This window comes from Heliangelus exortis, chromosome 2 (assembly GCF_036169615.1).
Source record: "Heliangelus exortis chromosome 2, bHelExo1.hap1, whole genome shotgun sequence".
NCBI classification, from domain to species: domain Eukaryota; kingdom Metazoa; phylum Chordata; class Aves; order Apodiformes; family Trochilidae; genus Heliangelus; species Heliangelus exortis.
The window spans coordinates 16,217,213-16,233,791 of NC_092423.1; positions in this window are offsets into that span (position 1 = coordinate 16,217,213).

A 16,579-nucleotide genomic window follows, 5' to 3' on the forward strand; every position below is an offset into this window, starting at 1 on the left:
GATGTGGCAATGCTTTTCAGGGACAGACCTTTGGAGTTAATTTTCTGTTTCACCTGAAAACTAATCCTGCAAGTGAGTCTACCAGCAGGAGTATATTTTATATTTCAAGCTCATATTTCAGGAAATTTACACAGATGAAGTATCACCTTCTTATACAGGATAATGTTTCCAATGCCTCCCCCTGGGCAGAGGTGGGATCCCATGAACATAATTCAAATAAACTTGTATCCCAAATGTTTTTTATTTCTTCAGGGATTTGCCCAGGAATAAGTGGAAAACAAAGGATTACCACACAGATCAATCAATGAGCAGAGGCAAGCCAAGAACTGTGTACTTATAGAGACTTGCCTATAGAGAATTACTTATAGAGACTTAGATGCTATAAAGACAACTATAATGAATTAGTGAGAGACTCTTTCAGTCAAGGCAGTAAAAAGAAATATGAACACTCCTGTTTTTCTCAGGTTTGTGGTGAGGACCCAAAGAGGTCTTCTGTATGCCCCAGAGTGGTCACTGCTTGCTCCCAGAGTGCTGGCACCTCCATCTGAATCAACAAAAGCCACTTCTGCCACACAGGCTGATACCACTGCATGGCTGGCCACACAACTAGGTGGAGGGTTTTGTTCATTCATCTTACCATTCTGGTACCTCTTTGTTTTCAGCCATGTACATTAATAAACCCCATGAAAATTAGAAAACCCTTTAGAAAAGGACCAGCGGAAGGAATCTCCCCCTTATGGGAGTATTTACTTTAACTTAAACTATCTAAAGATAATAAATAACAGGCCTCCATAATGACATAATTTGCTCATCTTCTTAGTTTCAAAGTCTTTTTTAACAAGCAAAATGAGGTTTCAAACGTGTCTGTAATATCTCCTCTGGATTAAATATTAATCGTGAAGCCCAAGTAATAAATAAAGAAATCCTGTCTGGTTGTTCTGACACGCAAGTCCCTAATTGTGTGGGAAGTTGCTCAGATGGGTTTCAGTTTCAGCAGGACATAAAATGCCACAGAGCCAGTACAGTATCTGTGTCTCTACAAGATTTACAGCTCGATTCCTTGCCTGGAAACAAAGGAACAAATAGCTGCATGTCACGCACTGAACTGAAACATTATGGATTATATTATTACTCGAGTTTCTACAGGACTTCTCAGTAGGGGAAAAAAAATGTTATTAACTCTCTTTTACGACTACCAGCAGGGCAATGTGAAGAGAATAATCTCCTCCATTTATAAGGTCTAAGGGCCTTAAAACCTGAATAGCAGCCCAGGAGCTTTGTCACAGGGTCTGTCTGTTTCCTTTCCTTCATAAAATTCCTATCTCCATTAATCTGTGTTTATTTTCCTTCTGCTTTTTAATTTGCTTAATGGACTTCAGCCGAAGGCTCTCCTAGAAGTCAGAGGAAAGTAAACTCTGCTAAATCCTTTGGGACTTAATAGTCACAGTTAAGCACTTCTTTGGATTATTTTGTCTGACTTTCATCTTTGCTGTTGCAGAAATGTCGGCTGCCTAGCACCACAGCCCTAACCCTCTGACTTAAGAGCCTGGGAATGAACTGACAAAAGATATCCCTCTTTCTTTCTTCTTCTGCAAGCATGGAGATAAAACAAGACTAGATTTAAACTCATAAAAGGCAATGAGGGTGTCTTTCACATTTGTCCCATGCAGAAAGCATGTTGGAAGTTCAATGGTCTTCAGACTGCCAGTCGCTGCCCTGCACTCCTACCCGCAGGCTTTGCTTTCCAAGGGTAGAAGGAGAATGCCCCACAGGAGCTGCAGTGCACTGGACTGAACCCAAGTGCTGGTGATCACACCCTGTTCTGGGCACCTCCAGCTTCAACTTTCTGAAACCAGGTACCATCACTGGTACCAGATACACCTCACTGTACAGGAGGTACCAGCTGCTCTTCGGTCACTCAGCCTGACACCCTCTCACCTCAGCTCCCTGGACAGATAGGGTGAAGAGGGGTCTGAAGACCCCAAGCCTCATGGGGAATCTGCCCTTCTGGCAGTCTGAAATGGCAAACGAGACCTCTGACATTTCCTTGTTTCCAGTCCTACCCCCACTCAATAATGTTTCATGTTATTAATCTATTATTATTATTTTCTTTTCAATGAGTAGGCTTTGAATGACAGCCAACATCAGAATTAGTGCCTAACTACCTTTTTGTTAAGAGTCCAAATCCTTTGTGTTCTAACTCATGTTACGCTCTGTGCAGCAGATTTATTTTTGTACAGCATTTATTCTTGCAGGGTGTGCTTACTCAGAAACTGCATTGTTCTAACTAGGTCTTAACTGCCTGTTTCTAAAAGTGAACAAAGTTTCATTTTTTTTTCATTCAGCAATTCACATTTTCATTTTACTTCTTCCAGATATGCTAGACATAATTCCATCAAGCCTTTCTATTTCCTTTGTCTAGTGATCAGATTTTTTAAAAGCTCTCTATACTTTTACATGTTTCTGGAGCAATTTACAGATGTCCAGCCTATACTAAAACTAAGGCATGAGGCAAAGGCAAGCACTAAGAGCTGAGTCCCTGTGACTTGTACCCTGGTACAGACAAATGATAGAATTGTAATCAAAATTTTACATGTATTTTGTCCCATTCTGTGTCGACTGAGGGCAATTTTCTCCTGATGAAGATTTCCATCCTCCTAATTTTGTTTGACCCTCTTGGTAAAGCTGTAATCCATAAATCCATGCTTCTCTCTTAGAAGCAGTGAGTAGGTGGCTATGGGGAAGGTAATTCTGGCCATTTTTATAAAAAATCATCATCATGGGCCAGAAGAAAATCTGAACCAGTAGGCAGGCCCTATATGACAGTAATATCCAGCCTTGACTACTTTGCCTTAGATCAGGTTTTCTTTCCTTGGTATAAATGGGCTAAGCCCCACCCCTGCTAGCCATAAATCTCATCATTACCTTCATTGAAATGTGTCCTACATGGATGTGCTTTCTTCTGGTACCAGGAGGTCAGCACAGCTTCAGCATCATCTGATCTAATGAGAGATCTGGTCATCTTATCTAATGAGAGACCAGGAGCTGGAAGGTAATGTGGTGAGGGCATGTCACTGTGCAACTCTAAGGTCTCAGGGTATTTAAAAGAGCAAACCAGTACTTATGGATACCAGCAAATGGGCTGTGATAGTATCCCAGGGACACGTGCTCTTCAGAACAATTCAGTGCTTTGTGAAACTGCAGTGGCTCCCACCATTGCTCCACAGAACAGATAAACCTCAGTGTGCTTGAAACCAGGCAGCTCAGGGGACTGGTAGAAGGAGCATGGGTGGGAGACCACAAAACTCTGTTGGATGCAAAACCCACCCAAGAAGGTGGGTAAATACCTGGGTGGTTTGCTCTGCAGGGGTTGCTGCAGCTGGCAAACTTGGTGCTGGTGTCCCAGCTGGCGCAGGGGTGTCTGCACCATGCCGTGGGCACAACAGGGATCAGACAGCTGGCCAGACACTTCCACAAGCGGATGAGTCTCCTGGGACTGGCCAGGGACAAATGATCAGGAGTCCTATTTTGGAGCTCTCAGTGGTGGAAAAAAGGCAGAGATCCCGTATTTGCCTCTGCGAAACTCACACTAAGCAACGAAGAACTAAACAGAGTGGCCCAGGATGACAAAGAGCAAACTGGACCCACAGATGAGCCACTTTCCATGAGTGGACAGGAACCCTTGTGGCTTCGTAATCTGGCTTACTGATCAATTCTCTGATGTCTGGATCCTGCAAAAAAAAAATTATCACATCTAGTAAGAGTCAAAGCTGCTTTGTGGGAACCAAGAGTTTCCTGTCTTCTTTGCATTTGTGAAGAAAGGATTTGTCATGTTCCCAGGGTAAAAGTCACAATTTGCATTAGGAAAATATAAACATATAAATTAGAAGATCAGCCCCATGATAGAACCAGCACAACAACAGATTCAGGAAAGTACTAAGTAAATTCTGCACAGCAGGCAGATTTTGATTTATATTTGTAAGCCTTTTTGGTTTCAAAATACACTATTCTCCCTCTTTCATCTCCAAAGCCCAGCCAATACAGAACAGAAAAATAGCTTTTGGCAGTCTTCATTTTTTAGCCAAACTTGTTTGTGTTCTCTCTTAGTGCTTGAAGCAGAGCAGTAGCAAATTACATTACTGCTTCTCAGTTTGTGACACACTTGACCATGTTTTTTCAATAAAAATGACACCACTTAACTTTGTTGGGTCAGTAATGAAGCAGCAAGAAAAATTTTGTTTGGCAAGAAAAGCGCGCTAAGAATCCAGAGCTTCTTACAGCTAAAGCAAAATAAAGGATTTAGGTTAATTAGACTATTTATGAACTCTAAACTCTAGTCTTAATTTATGTATTATGATGAAATGTATCTCCGTGGCCACTTTGAGCAGTCTTCCACACTCTATGGGTATATTTTTCCCACTCTGCACAGCAGTGATGGTGCACAGACACTGCAGAGCAGAGCTTGTCCCTGGGGTACTGATGGGAGCCTTTGTGTCTGACCGAGGACAAGGTATGTCCCTTTGACATGAACTGGTGCCACAATCCAACACAAAGAGTTTCCATCAGCGGTGGCAGCTGGCTGGAAGGGGGCAGGAGGGTTCTGGGGCATGTCCCTCTGCTTCTAGGGCCATGTCAGCTCAATGGGAACATCTCAGCTATGCAACTTTTTTGAGGACTCAGACTTCAGTGCAACGCCATCACTGTCCTGTTTCCAGCTGAAGGACGGGCCAGCTGATTTGGTCCTGAGTGCACTGGTTATGTTCTCTAAGGAATACCTGGAAGGGAACAAGAGGTTCACTTTTGGGAAAAGAAAGCTCAGTTCCAGGTGTGTCAGGCATCAAAACCCAAATCTGTCACATAAGCCTGCTTTTCTCTCACCTTTCTGTTATTTCAGTCTCATGACATCAGCCTCTAAATGTGGCAGCACGTTTGAAAACTCACGGTAGCCAAGTCTTGCTTGCGTTGAAGCTGGCTAGGTAGCATCACAGCACACATGTCAGAACAGCAACCTGAAAGTAGGCATTGTGTCATGATCTTTCCAGTGAGTCTTTGAAGTCAGCCAGACTAATGCCTGTATCTGATGAAACCTCCTGGAGCAGTGGCTCTGGCTTGGAAGAGGTTGCTAACTCAGCAGGATGGCTGGTGGGGGTCTTTGCTCACAGCCCTGCCTGAAGTGGGGTTTTGTGTCCCAGGCAGCTTCAGGGGAGCGTGGTGTCCCCGTGGAGCGTGGTGTCCCACACAGATGGTCCCATGAAACCTTTGCCAAGGCATGGATTCCATTCACCCTCTTCTGGGGAGATGCAGATCTCTCTGTCAGGCAGACACGCATCAGTGGGTGGTGAGTTTGAGTTTTGGGAAGAATCCTTCTGCCATTCCATGTCACCTGGGAGCAGTGCAAACTGCCCAGGAGTGCAGGGAGCAGGGGCTGGCATCTGCTGCTGAACTCCTGCATTTCATTCAGGGACTCCTGCCTGGCACCACTCTGCCCCAGGCCAGCACCAAACCCTCAATGCATTTGCAAGACACCAGCGTGCAGGCAGTGAATCTCTTGCAAAAGGCATGATTGTACCCCATGCCTAAAAGTGACATTTTTTCTGGCTGACAACAGCTCTCCTTCCTGCACTATAAATATTTGGGGGATGGCATTGGCTTCAACAGCTTTTAATGTCATGACACTGAACCTTGCTAGTGGGAAATTATCTGTGTTGACAACCATACTTTGACTTGGCCTTGAATTTTATTTTCTGTAGGTGCCTTGGCATTTATTTTGCACTGTCAGGCTTTTTTCCAGTCACAACGGTCTGTTTCATTCATGTCCTTATCTCTTAAGAGCAACACATTAGTTGTAGAAGGATTGTTGATGCTTGTCTGAACTCAAGTATTTTTGAGGTAGGGAGTAAAGAAGACAGTTTGGTTTACCTCTGGAGGGGATTTTCTCAAGTTCATACACAGCTGGTTTTAGCTGTTTATTATTATTTTTATTATTATTATTATCATCATTATTATTGATATTTAAGTTTATATTTATGTTTATTTCATTTAATAACTTCGTTCAATGGGCATTATGCAGATAAAAAGCTTAATCTGACAAACTGGGAATATATGCCTATATACCCAAAGACAGCTACGGGTATGCATTTCCATAAACACATAATCTTTCTCCATTTGCAAATCAAACTGCTTCCTAGCACTGGAAATGCAGAGGAAAAAAAGAGGTATAATATGAATTTTCTTGAATTACAGACATCCTCACATCCTTCATTGATTAATGGATCATGTATTTCTTAAAAAAAAAAGTCACAGACCCAATTTTGTAGCTTCTTTAACATGCTTTACTGTGGCCGTTCTGGCATCTAAATTTCACACTCAAGAGAATACTGGAAATGCTATTATCTTGAAAAGGTATTTGAATTTATTTGTGGTTTGGCAACAGAGCAAAAATTGTTTGATGTAATTTTTGTTCCTAATAGTAAGAGAATTTAGTGATTTTGGAGATTAAATGTTTATCTATGTTTATCCATGAATACCACATGAGTTAGCTGCATCAGATCTGTTTATACCACATTAGAGACAGCAGAATGTTTTTGTACATTTTTTTCTAACCCAATAGATAGATAAAAATAAATATTTCTGGAGTCTGTCCAATTATGATGGTAGAAAATAACCTAGAAAGATGATTTACAAATAAGGGAACAGATTTCCAATTCACTGTTTGTTGTTTAATTTTTGTTGGTTTGTTTTGGGTTTTTTGTTGTTGTTTGTTTTTTTGTGTTTTTTTTTTTTTTTTGCAGGGGTCATTTTCTTTTCCACATCTGTTTTCTCAGGTGCAATATGGCACTAAAAAGAAAGGCACTCAACAAACCATGTCTGTGGGTCAGCCACAGCCCAGTTTACACCAGCCCATCCCACCCTCAGTTTGCACCAGCTCCAAATTCACCCCCTTGGCACTAACCAAGAAAGCCCATGCATATATGTTGCTATCAACATCTGTAAACATTAAAGCTTTCTAGGCTACTCGGGGGTTAAAGTTGTTCTAGTAAGTGTCCTTAAGAAGGAATTCAGACGGTTTCTGTTTGGTTTTAATTATGACAGGCTTTCAGAGAGGTTGGAGGGGCTCCTGGCTCTGTCCTGTTGAGACATTAAAGGTCCCTTTGTTTAAAAGTTCAGAGCCAGATCTGAGATCGCCTGTAGTTCAGCTTTAGGATATAGAAAAGTGCTGAGACATGGCCGGGTTTGATGCTGGTAGCCCCCCCGTGGTGAGAGCTACAGCACAGGGTGTTGTCAGCATCACTCTCCCTGCTGCAGCCTGCTTGCTCCAGCCGTGATGCTATCAGCATTCCTCGCTGGAGCCTGTCTGAGTGACGGCTGATTAATGAACTGGGGCTACAGCTACCTGTGAGAAAGAGGAATTGCTTATGTCACCCATGTCACAGCCCTAATTGGGAAAGTCTGACAGCATCTGCTTCGCTCCAGGTATAAACACCAGACACACAAAAGAGTTTCTTCTAAGAGCACTGGTTTCCACTGGTATCTCCTCTCCCCAGGAAACACACCTCTCCCCAGGAAATCAAATAACTAGCCTTGGAGTTCCTTTCTGAGGTAGAGGAGAAAGGAAAAACTTGACTCTCCACCTTAAATTGAATGAAATGAAGCACAAAACACAAACTTTTTTCACAAGCACTTTTACATTGAAAGTCTCATGCACTGTTTCACCTGAAAAAATAACAATCTTGCAAGTAGGTTCAGCAGAGATCTCTGTTCTGATCACTGGAGAGTCATTTTCATTTCTGGTTTTGCATGAGATGTCTGCCAGTTTATTTGCTTTCTCTTTGCTCAGCTGGTACAACAAACAAAATAAAAATAAAATAAATAATAAATAAATAAATAAATAATATAAATAAATAATAATAAATAATAAATAAATAAATTAAATAAAAACAAAATAAAAGGTTGCAAATGCACCCCACAACATGGGCCAAGATGAACCAGCCTGTGGCAGGAATCCACAAAGTCCTTCTTCAGGTGTACGAATCCAGGAGGACACTGGACCTTTCACATTTCCATTTCAGTCACTGTTCAATATGCTACAGAGCTCATCAGCAAGACAGCAAGACTCTCAAGAAACTTGCTGGATTCACTGATGTTACTCCCCAGTTTCTCTTGGCAACCAATTATTTTTTCATCCATGTTACACTTGGCAGAACACATAGGGGTTTCCAGATGGTAGGGCTGGTCTCTTGCTTGCCTGAGAGAAAATATCACTGAACATACAAAGCAGCAGAAGTTTAAATCTGAAATCTGAACATACCATCAAACCTGTGCTGACATTAAATCTCTCTGCCACCTGTGACCTCCTGCCAGACAGAAACATTTGGAATATTGCAGCTATGTAGAAGATAAAATTTATCACAATTACTTGCAAATAAATTCATGAGCAGCAGGCATCTTCACGGACATTTGGTACTCTAGAAGGTCTTCTAAATAATTATTCTTATACTAGTGATTTATGAGCTGTCTATGCTGCAAACTGTGCTTGTCTGAAGGGCAGTGTTACACCAGAATGTCAACAAGACACTGGAAGCTGTCAAAGAGTCTCTTCAGTGGCTGAGATGTCAACCTGTCTATTCTGCATGGATGGTGATAGAAAGCCCCATAGGAAATGCAAGGTTTCTGCCATGACAGTGTGTCAGGATGTAGGTATGCTGCCTCATCTTCTAATCCTCTGCCAAACCAATAAGTTCTTCTCAAGGATAGGATTTTCAGCTGCAGTGGGAGCTGTACACACCATGAGAGGCATAATGTAAGCTGAGCAGAGTCTTAGCTTTGCACAACCTCCTTGTCACCCTAGAGCCACCTGCAGAGTGTGGCAGGAGCCCTGCCATTTGTGCAGGCACTGGGCCAACCTGACTCCTAGGTCCCAAATTTGCTTCTTCAAAGGAAAATCTGAGTAGGTCAAGTACTTTAAGAAAAATATCTGCTTTTCTAGGAAACTGTATTTCAGTGAGATGAGCATGTCTGGTGAGCTCACCTTGGTGTGTTGTGCCACAGTATCTGAGACTGAATGAAAATCCATGTCTGCTGGCAGTGGGGCTGTTTTATCCTGTCATCCTTTAATGTGATGGCTGGAAGTTCAAAGCAAAACTTTGAACATGAAGCCTGTACACTCTCAAAACACATGCATAGAGCCAGCTCCTAGGGGTTCCTCATGGATCCCAGAGGCAGGTGAGGGACTGATGTTAACTTCCTTCCAGATCCTGGCACTGCAATGAACTTTGCAAAGTTATAATAACCTTGTATTTTCAGATATTCTCAGATACACCGAGACATTGCAGCACCTGAGCTTCAGGGACCTCTGGGTTCAGGGGCAAGGCTCTTTCTTTTCCTGTGGCCACACACCTGCTGCTTCTTTTTCGCCTTAGAGGATGCTCCAAGGGTCTTGGTAGCATGGGCTTTCTGGTTGCCCCTCACACATGCAATTTTTACAGAATATACTTTCAGGTTGTCTCTTCCCTAGAGGTGAGTCAAACACTCCAAGCCTGAAAAATGGAGATGCTGTAGAAGAATCAGAGAAGCACTGCCACAAAAAAAACAAAGGCAAAAAAAGATTCATTTTACAGCACTCCCAATGCTCATGTCAGCTTAGTTGTAATATGCTTTCATCTTCCCAGGAGCACAGAACAGTCTTCCTGTAATCAATACATACTGCTTGGAAGGCAAATAATCTCATAAGAAGATGAAGGTGTCTCCATGGCCACAGGAGAGGTGGTTGGACCACAGGAATGAATAGTTGCACAGCCTCAGGACCCAGGAGGTGCAAAGCCATGATGGGGGTGGAACAGCAGCACCCTGGCTGCCTATAAACCATGAAGTAAATCCTGCCACTTCCTCAGCTAGCAATACTTCAGCCCATTCCTGCAGTCTTCCCACTCTTCCCAGTAGCCTCCATGAAACCTACTTGGGTGGCAGGATTAATGCAGCCAAACTGCACATATATCATCTGGGGTGGGCAGCCTGGTTTGGAGATTTCAGTTGCTGGACCTTCTCAGGGGACTTTTAAAGACTCATATTAGAAAAGCAGATTGTGGAGTCAGATTAGGAAAGTTCAGAACTCCTTTGAATCCATCTGCTAGATCACCACAGGCAATTTGGAAGCACTCTTGCTAGTGGTGCCAGGGGGACAGCTGGAGGAGGATTCACAGTGTCCACTTTTCAGTTTGATCTCAATGAACCTTTGTGGTTCCATCAGTGCCAACGTGAGAACATTTCCTCTGAAGTCATTCATGTAAACAGCCCAGGGACCAACTCAGAGCATTCAGCTTTGTTCCACAGTAGCCTTACTGTTGATTTATTTAAAAGGAGAAAAACAACAACAAAAAATGTCACTGGGAAGTTGCATGACTATCAGGAAGTGCTCACCAAAGGGAGTGTGTTAAGCAGAGTATGAAAGTCAGCAAACAAATCCACTATTTTATAAAGAAACACTTTTTATTTGTACTTCTGACAACACACGTAACTTTTGTCTCTAGGATGTCAACTCTGCTCCATATCCCTTTTTACATTTTAAAATAACTTTTACGCCAGGAGTATTTCTTTAGAACACACTGCAGAAAATGGCTATAGTAAGGAATTTATTTTCTTGCTTATATGCTTCAGTTCTGTCATTAACATTCTTTCCACTGTACTATGGCCAGGAATGGGTGCCAGGTCCAGGAGTTTAGAAATTATTTCTGCATCACGTGGAAACTCTGCAAATCAGCTCGTGTTTTATGATACAGTGGGGAAGTCCAGGGATCTTAAGCTGAAGCACAAGTCTGCTGTGTCTTCCCATAATATCTCTGTTCCCCTCAAAACTCCAGCTCCAAAGATTTCCTGCCCTAAAATCTTTTTCTGCCCTCAAACAGGAGACGAGGGGAAAAAAGTCTGGTAGTGACAGGAACATGGGCTTTGTTCAGAGTAGAATAGAAAACAGAAAACAAAATTCATCAATACTTCATTCAGCAAAGAATACATCTATTCAAGGCTAGGCTTTTATTCTATGGGTGACATGCAGGGGGGTTTATTTTTGGGGAGGAGGTCCCTCAAAATAAAGTACTTTCTTGGAAGAGAAAACAGGTCTTTTAAAAACCCCACTTTCAAATGAGAACATGGGTGGACTGAAAAGTTTTACCCTTAGCTTTATCTTGCATTGCCAGCCCCTTGAGAAAGAGCAGAAGCCTTTGCTCCACACAGTGCCCAAAGCTCTTCTCACAAGAGGGCTGCAGCAGGTGAAGGAGCACCCCTCAAATGACAGTCTCTGACTCCATGGCAGAATGAGAGCAGCCTCAGGGCTGTGGTGCTGGGTGCCCTCCTGGCAGCCTCCTCAGCCCTGCAGCCAGGCTTGCACAGCACCTGGGCTCCAACCATGGCTGTGGAATTGGGCTTTGTCCCCGTGCAGCCCAGCTCAGGGCAGCTGGCTGGGGACACCTGCCCTCTGTGCCAGCTTTGATCATCTTCCCCCAGCTGTGGAACTTTTAGATCATATTTAAGTCATGCCCCTATAATCCCTATGGAAAAGAAGGGTAAAACTGCCTTTTGCTCACCTTTGTTTGTCTGCGCTTTACCTCTTCTCTTTAAGAGTTTATTTAGGGTCCAGTTTGGTGAAATAGCACATATTTTCTGCACTCAGAAAAGCAAGTATAAGCTTAACTAGATCGTAATCCTAAAGCTTTGCTGTATCAGGATCTTTTGGTGTGTGTTGTAATCTGGTGCCCACCCAGCACTCATTAACTTTAAAGGTGGTACACTGAAACCAACAACTGGAGGAAGATCCTATTTCAATATCTGATACAAGCTAGCATGTCACTAGGCTTCTATAAACACAGGACTTGGCATGGATTACATCAGCACAAGCCAGTTCAGACTATTCATTTGAGAGCAGATTATTCTATTTCATTAAAAACTCCCCTTATCAGGGGAGCACAAGCCTCTAGAAGACAGGCCACAGTTCTCAGTAGAAGGACTTCTGTTGTCTTTTAAACCATGCAGCCAAGGTAGGCCTGCCAAACCAAGTACTGCACATTGGTCTAAACCACTGTTCATCTTTCATTACTGTTTAATACTTCACCTACAAATTTAGTGGTATTGACTCTCCACCTTAGTAACACTACTCTTCATCCTTGTGCAGCTCCCCTCCTTTCATAGCCAGCTGGGCACTCTGCCTTTGAGTGGAGTCTCCAGAAGAGAGAGTTTCACACAAGGAAATATCAGAAATGTTCTCCTAGATCCCATCTACAAACTGCTTACATATCCTTAGAGGGATGGCTCGCTCTGTGAGAGACTCTAGGAGACTGCTCCTCAGAAATGTTGTAGGAAAATACGGTCTTGTATTCCTGTGGTGTTGTCTTTAGCTGCAAGGGCAAGTGGTTTCCAAAGCTTCTCTTGGACCATCATTGTCTCACAGCAGGAGAAGGCATCCTGCAGTGGGAGAATGCTAATGGTTAACACAGGAACAGTTCTCTATGGCTGCATGGGGTGGCTTAGGGACTTCTCCAAACCTTTCCTGCTCTGTCCCTAAAGTATTGCACTCCCTGGTGTTTTAAAATATTGTAGAGGTCAGCAGGATGCCAGTTATCCTGAAAACACTCTGTGCTCAGAAGATAGTAGTATATGGGCCAAGCAAAACTCTGCTAGGCAGAGGGAAGAAATGAGTTCTGGGCCTCAAATCAGCAAAGCAGAAACCAGACTGATCACTGTACTCTTCAGGATCACAGTCACTGCCCAAGAACTGCTACCATCACACAGCTTCAGCTTAGTGTATAAGCAGGATTGTGCTGTTAAGAAAAAGACTCACAAAAGTTCCCTACCCACCTGGTCCTGTTATGTGTTATGAAGATGAGAGCTGAGCTTGCTAGCAGAATGGCATGCTCAATACTGCTTCAGATCAGGACTGAATTCAGCTTACATGTTAACTGGTAGCTGATTGAGTATCACTGGGGTAAAACTCCTACAGAGCAAATCACCAGAGCTGCATGGCTGGATAGATGGAGTGTCTGCTGTCCTGCCTGGAAGGATGTACCCACCTGGCCCAGGGAAGCCATGATACAACAGGCTGTGACATGGGCTATGGGGCATACTCCATGTTCCAAAGATGCTCCTTTTACCACCAAAGCCTTCTTTGGTTTCTCTTGCTGCTGCTGGGGCAGTTCACAACACGCCTGCTAAAAGTGCGGGTCTGTTTGTGGTGGGAAGAAATGCAACAAGGCTCAGGATCAGCGACTTGTCCTAAATACAACCCCTTCATCCTAACTTGTTCCTTAGATAATGTTATTTTAAAACTAGAAGGGGCTGGTACACCAGTTCAGGCAGCACACAAACTGGTCAAAACTGCTGAGAGATGGTGATTTACCAGATGTTTCACTTGTGAGATTCCCCTGCCTCTGGGCAGCCACTTGCAGGACTTTTTCCCCATACTGTGGCATTCATTATCCACCCTTTCCCTTACTGAGATCCACCACTGGTGGTGCCTGGCCCAGGGTACAATGATTAGGAGGAAGTATGAGGAATTTGATGTGCCCCAGGGCACCAAATAAGAAAGGACTACCTCTAGCCCCTGCGAGGATAAAGATCCAAAAATGTTACAGTTACTTGAATTCTTTATGAACCTAAATGTTGGGTTTTAAATAGGATTTCACATGATCAGCCTGTGGAAGTGTTTCCAGTCTATCAGCCTCAGTTAGTATCTCTCAGTTGGAAGATGCAAAGAGTTCCTGGGATGACTTTCTGAGTCCCATGGAGTAGCACAACATGACGAGGCCCAGATGATAAGCTCGCATTTTCAAAGCACACTTTCCTTGAGCTAACTCTCTTCCAATCTTTCATTTCAGTGACAGTCGTGCTATGTGGAAACAGTCAGGTCTTTCTTGACACGTGCTTCCTCAATTCTTTCAGCAAAGAGGCAGGGCCACCTAGCCTGGGGAGGGAGGACAAGCCCTGCCAGCAGCTGAAATGCACCACTTGCCTCCTGATGCCCATGACTGCTGGAGATGCCCATCGCTGCCTGCCCAGGACCCAGCAGATGGCACTCCTGGATGGTATTTCTGCCAGATGATGGGCAGCATCTGCTTCCAGCTGCCTCAGCTGTCCTGTCCCAGCTGTCCCTTCTGGGGAGAGGGCTGCAGAGAAGTCAGGGCTGTGCCTGGATAGGTGGGCAAGTGCTGCTCTGCCCATTTCAGCTTAAAAACTGGTTCTCAGACCACCTAGGGTTCAAGGCAGGGAACACTTGTCAGCACACTGATGCAGCAGGCCAGTCTTCTAGAGGCTTGTGCTCCCCTGCTAAGGGGAGAAAGCCAGGATTTGGGCCCTCTGAAAGCCATTCCTGGTCTCTCCACAGATTCACAGAATCAATGTTCAGGTTGGAAGAGACCTCCAAGATCATCCAGTCCAACCTTTGACTAACACCATAATCAACTACTGTTTCAGACAGATTTCACATAAAAAGAACAAACCTGTGGGCTGCTGGTCAGGTTGCACAGTAAATACAGCTTACCAGTGGGGATGGAGAGGTCAGCATCTCACACATCAGAAAATCACAGAACTGCAGAACAACTGAGGCTGGAAGCCACCTAAAGAGATCTTCCAGTCCAGCCAGCTGCTCAAACCATGGCCAGCTGGAAAACGTTGTCTGGGATTATGTCCAGCTGTGTTTTGCAGATCTTCAGAGGTGGAAACTCTTCAATGTCCCTGGGCAACCTGCTCTGGCATTTGATCACTCTCAGGGTAAAAAACCTTTTATGTTTAAGAGAAATTTCCTGTATTTTGATTAGTCCATTGCCTCTTGTCCTGTCACTGGGCACTACCAAGAAAAGTCTGTCTCAGAGCTCTTTGCTATCCCCATCAGGTATTTATTTACTCAGATAGTTCCTCCCACTCCTCCCCCCCCACCCCCCCCCTTAAGCATTTGCTTTGATATTTCTTCTTCCTTTCTTACGAAACAACATAAAAATGTAGCAGGCCTCAAAAGGACGCTGCAATTGAAACACAGCAGCTCTGAAAAGGCAAACTTATTAAATTGCTTCTGAACCTAAAAGATGGCTTTTTAAATAGGATTTCACTGGGTTAGCACCATGCAGTCATCCCAGCTCTATCATCCTCAGCTCTGTCATCCTACACAAGTAGGCAGGGTGCCACCTAGAGAGTATTCCACTGGAAGAAGCAATTTACTATTAGGTGCCTAAGTGTAGGGCTGAGATCACAGCCGGGTGCATCTCAGCACATAGAAGATGTTTCTTTGTTTTAGGTAGAGACAGCGAACACCAGAATTACAGATCAGACTATTTCCAGCTTAGGGGGGGGAAGAGATTTCAAATCTGATTCTTGGGCTATTGAAGTTCTGCTTCAAGATTCAACACACTGAGGGCTTTTGTGTGCAAATGCTGTACAACAAGGTGAGCTTTTTATGCTTCAGCTTTTAGAAGTGTTACTTGGCTTGTTTCATCCTTGTTGGACCTTTCAACCATAACTAGCTCCTAGCAGCAGGCTGGGTGAGGAGTTTCTTTTTCCCCTTCTGTTTTCTCTTGACAAGGACTGGCTCCTCTAGACAGAGGTGCTTGTGTGCCAAACCATGATATTCCTCCCAGCATGATTTCATAGTGATTTTTTTATTTATTTCTGTGCTGCATTCTGCTTACTTGCCAGTGAAAATCTGACTGGGGGGTTGTTGTATCTCTTGCAACAGTACATGGAAATCTGCTTTCCCAGATTTACCAAAGCATTCCTGGCCAATATTAGGAGAGGATGCCAGAATATAACAGCTCCTGTACTTCATGTGAAATGCATCTCTCTTGCTGGCTAAAAACTTTTGCTCTTTGGTGGTTCTTCTTCCTCCTTCTCCTTCTTCTTCTCGTCCTTCTCTTTTAGACCTGTTGTTAATAATTTGTTTGCTTTCCAGAAGAGTCAAAGGAGTATCTTGGAGCCCTGCCAAGGAACCTTATCTGTACACCTGAAATTTAGATTCTTCTGTAGTCATAGACCAACACTGATCAGCTTTATAACTCTCAATCTCCTCACACTCTTTGCCTAACAGATATCTTGAAACCTGTTTTATTCATGACCACTTTAATCCCTGCTTCCTACAAAATGGAGATAAAAAGTCTTCCACTGATGTAATGTTTAAAGCCAATTATTACACAAGAGACATCAAAAGGCTCTAATTGCATCTTTTGTTGCATACAAACTGTATTGTTGAACGTGTGGTCCTTCAGAAGGCTTTCACATGTTGCGTGTTGAGACACAAAAGCAAGCTAAAAAGGAGGTCTGATGCAGTAGTTGGAAAGTTGTCAGATGACTGTAATGGGTCTTCAATCCCAAATTCAATTATTCAGCCCATGGGGTTTCATTCATTTTTATGGGTACCTAGATACTGGCTTTCATCCAAAGTTCATCCAAATCAAATGCTGACAAGGGACTGTGAGACCTTCCTGAATGAGCTCTTTAGTTAAGTTTCTTTATGGAAGCATAAGCTGTAAATGACCATTTAGATGAGTTACAAAAATGATGTTCCACACTAGAGAATAAGAAAGATTCAGCAGAAGGTTTTAGAAGA